We start from the raw sequence: 4457 nt of genomic DNA on the forward strand, positions 1-4457 counted from the left end.
TTTGACCAGCCTGGCCAACCTGGCAAAACCACATCTCTACTACAAATAGAAAACTTAGCTGGATGTGGTGGCACGCACCTGTACTCTCAGCTACTTGGGAGGCTGAGACACAAGAATCACTTGAACCTGGGAGGCAGAGGTTGCAGTGAGCTGAGATCGAGCCACTGAACTCCAGCCTGGGTGAGGGAGTGAGACTCTGTCTCAAAAAAAAAAAAAAAAAAAAGAGAGAGAGAGGGGGAGAGAAATCTATTTCCACTCCCAGAGATCTTAACTTAGTAGGTCAAGAGTAAGACCCATAAATCTCTATTTTTATAAAAGTTCCTCAGGGGATTCTGATGATAAGCTGGATTTGGGAAAGAAAGCACAGTTTACCTCAGCTTGATATACTGATGTTTCCTTTTTATTGGATATTTAGATCATCTGTACATTTTGTCCTTATAAATAAGACTGAAATAAAGATGGTTATATATAAAGACTTGCCCATATTTAATACTGTTCACATAATACAAGTCTCAAAAGAATGAATAGTGAATCAAAAATAGAAATATTTTTGAATGGGCATGGTGGCTCATGCCTGAGGATCACCTGAGGTCAAGAGTTTGAGATCAGTCTGGCCAACATGGTGAAACCCCGTCTCTACTAAAAAAAAAATTAGCCAGGTGTAGTGGCACACATCTGTAATCCCAGCTACTTGGGAGGCTGAAGCATGAGAATCACTTGAATCTGGGAGGCGGAGGTCGCAGTGAGCTGAGATCGCGCCACTGCACTGCAGCCTGGGCTACAGAGAAAGACTCCATCTTAATAAATAAATAAATTAAAAAAATAAATAAATGGTCATCAGCAAAGCCTGAGTCCTGTCCTCTCACTCCTCCCCGGACAGAATGAGCTTCACCATTCGCTCCACCTTCTCCACCAACTACTGGTCCCTGGGCTCTGTCCAGGTGCCCAGCTACGGTGCTCGGCCGGTCAGCAGCTCGGCCAGCATCTATGCAGGTGCCAGGGGCTCTGGTTCCTGGATCTCTGTGTCCCGTTCCACCAGTTTCTGGCTCGGCATTGGGTTCCAGGGTCTGGCCGCGGGGATGGCTGGGGGTCTGGCAGGAATGGGAGGCATCCAGAACTATAAGGAGGCCATGCAAAGCCTGAACGATCGCCTGGCCTCCTACCTGGACAGAGTGAGGAGCTTGGAGACCGAGAACTGGAAGCTGGAGAGCAAAATCCGGGAGCATCTGGAGAAGAAGGGACTCCAGGTCAGAGTCTGGAGCCGTTACTTCAAGACCATCGAGGACCTGAGGGCTCAGATCTTCACAAATACTGCCTTCATCTTTCTGTAGATCAACAATGCCCGTCTTGCTGCTGATGACTTTGGAGTCAAGTATGAGACAGAGCTGGCCCTGTGCCAGTCTGTGAAGAACTACATCCATGGGCTCCGCAAGGTCATTGATGACACCAATGTCACTTGGCTGCAGCTGGAGACAGAGATTGAGGCTCTCAAGGAGGAGCTGGTCTTCATGAAGAAGAACCACGAAGAGTAAGTAAAAGGCCCACAGGCTCAGATTGCCAGCTCTGGGTTGACCGTGGAGGTAGATGCCCCCAAATCTCAGGACCTTGCCAGGATCATAGCAGACATCCAGGCCCAATATGACGAGCTGGCTTGGAAGAACTGAGAGGACCTGGACAAGTACTGGTCTCAGCAGATTGAGGAGAGCACTACAGTGGTCACCATGCAGACCGCCAAGGTTGGAGCTGCTGAGATGCCGCTCATGGAGCTGAGACATACAATCCAGTCCTTGGAGATCGACCTGGACTGCATGAGAAATCTGAAGGCCAGCTTGGAGAACAGCCTGAGGGAGGTGGAGGCCCGCTACACTCTGCAGATGGAGCAGCTCAACGGGATCCTGCTGCACCTGGAGTCAGAGCTGGCACAGACGCGGGCAGAGGGACAGTGCCAGGCCCAGGAGTACGAGGCCCTGCTGAACATCAAGGTCAAGCTGGAGGCTGAGATTGCCACCTACCACTGCCTGGTGGAAGACGGCAAGGACTTCAATCTTGGTGATGCTCTGGACAACTCCATGCAAACCATCCAAAAGACCACCACCTGCAGGATAGTGGATGGCAAAGTGGTGTCTGAGACCAACGACACCAAAGTTCTGAGATGTTAAGCCAGAAGAAGCAGGGTACCCTCTGGGGAGCAGGAGGCCAATAATAAGTTCAGAGGTAAAATAAATAAATATTTTTAAGATTTTTGGTTTTTTTGAGATGGAATCTTGCTCTGTCGCCCAGGCTGGAGTGCAGTGGCGCGATCTTGGCTCACTGCAACCTCCACCTCCTGGCTTCAAGCAATTCTCTTGCCTCACATTCTGGAGCAGCTGGGACTACAGGCACACTCCACCACGCCCAGCAAATTTTTGTATTTTTTTTTTTTTTTTTTTGAGATGGAGTCTCGCTCTGTTGCCCAGGCTGGAGTGCAGTGGTGCGATCTTGGCTCACTGCAAGCTCTGCCTCCCGGGTTCAGGCCATTCTCCTACCTCAGCCTCCCGAGTAGCTGAGACTACAGGTGCCTGCAACCACGCCTGGCTAATTTTTTGTATTTTTAGTAGAGAAGGGGTTTCACTGTGTTAGCCAGGACAGTCTCGATCTCCTGACCTCGTGATCCACCCGCCTTGACCTCCCAAAGTGCTGGGATTACAGGCATGAGCCACTGTGCCCGGCCAAATTTTTGTATTTTTAATAGAGATGGGGGTTTCACCATATTGGCCAGCCTGGTCTCAAACTCACCACCTCGGCCTCCCAAAGTGTTGGGATTACAGGCATGAGCCACCGTGCCCAGCCGATTTTTGATATGTTTTATTCAAACATTCATTCATTTGGCTATTTAAATATTCATTTAAAAATTCTGCATGCTTTCCCTGCCTGGCCAACATGGCGAAACTCCATCTCTGCTAAAAATATAAAAATTGCCAGGCATGGTGGCTCATGCCTGCAATCCCAGCACTTTGGGAGGCTGAGGAGGGCAGATCACCTGAGGTCTAGAGTTCAAGACCAGCCTGGTCAATGTGGTGAAACCTTGTCTCTACTAAAAATACAAAAATTAGCTCGGCGTGGTGGTGGGCTCCTGTAGTCCCAGCTACTCAGGAGGCTGAGGCAGGAGAATCGCTTGAACTCGGGAGGCGGAAGTTGCAGTGAGCAGAGATTGTGCCACTGCACTCCAGCCTGGGAGATACAGCCAGACTCTGTCTCAAACAAAACAAAACAAAACAAAACAAAACAAAACAAAACAAAACATCACAAAAATTAGCAGGGTGTGGAGGCACGTGCCTGTAATCCCAGCTACTTGGGAGGCTGAGGCATTAGAATCACTTGAACCAGCGAGTTAGAGGTTACAGTGAGCCAGGATTGCACCATTGCACTCCAGCCTGGGCAAGAAGAGTAAAACTCCATCTCAGAAAAAAAATATATTCTGCATTCTTTCTACAAATATTTATTAGACATTTATCATGTGCCAAGCACTACGCCAGAGTTTTGAAATACAACAGTGAGGCCAGGTGCGGTGGCTCATGCCTGTAATCCCAGCACTTTGGGAGGCTGAGGCAGGAGGATCACCTGAGGTCAGGAATTCAAGACCAGCCTGTCTAACATGGTAAAACCCCATCTCTATTAAAAACAAAAAAATTAGCCAGGCGTGGTGGTACAGGCCTGTAATCCCAGCTACTTGGGAGCCTGAGGCAGGAGAATCGCTTGAACCCGGGAGGTGGAGGTTGCAGTGAGCCGGCATCGCGCCATTGCACTCCAGCCTGGGCGACAAGAGTGAAACTCCATCTCAAAAAAAAAAAAAGAAAAAAAGAAAAAATCTGCATTCTTTCTACAAACATTTATTAGACATTTATCATGTGCCACGCACTGTGCCAGAGTTTTAAAATAGTGAGGCCGGGTGTGGTGGCTCATGCCTGTAATCCCAGCACTTTAGGAGGCCAAGGCAGGAGAATCACTTAAGTCCAGGAGTTTGAGACCAGCCTGGGCAAAGTGGTAAAACCCTGGCTCTACTAAAAATACAAAAATTAGCAGGTCATGGTGGCGTGCACCTATGGTCCCTTGGGAGGCTACTTGGGAGGCTGAGGTGAGACGATCTCTTGAACCTGGGAGTGGGAGGTTACAGTGAGCTGAGATCATGCCACTGCACTCCAGCCCGGGTAACACAGTGAGACTCCGTCTCAAAATAATAATAATAATAATAATAATAATAATAATAATAATAATAATGTAAATAAAATATTTAATTTATAATTGCAATTGGTCTATGAAGTTAAAGTAAGGGGGAATATAACTTCTGATTTATATATGATTAGTGAAGGTAATATTAAGGAAATGACATTTACACTGAAGCTTGATGAATGGCTAGATGTTGGCTATGCAAAGAGGGAAGAGACAACATTCCAGGCAGAGGAAGTGGCATATGTAAA

General features: G+C 47.9%; 1 pseudogene; it reads left to right on the plus strand.

Annotated features, from left to right (window-relative positions):
• The first annotated feature begins 881 nt into the window (after positions 1–881).
• On the plus strand, positions 882–2159 carry LOC129034527 (keratin, type I cytoskeletal 18-like; annotated as a pseudogene).
• The last annotated feature ends 2298 nt before the right edge of the window (positions 2160–4457 follow it).

Source organism: Pongo pygmaeus, chromosome 3, assembly GCF_028885625.2.
Source record: "Pongo pygmaeus isolate AG05252 chromosome 3, NHGRI_mPonPyg2-v2.0_pri, whole genome shotgun sequence".
Lineage (NCBI taxonomy): Eukaryota > Metazoa > Chordata > Mammalia > Primates > Hominidae > Pongo > Pongo pygmaeus.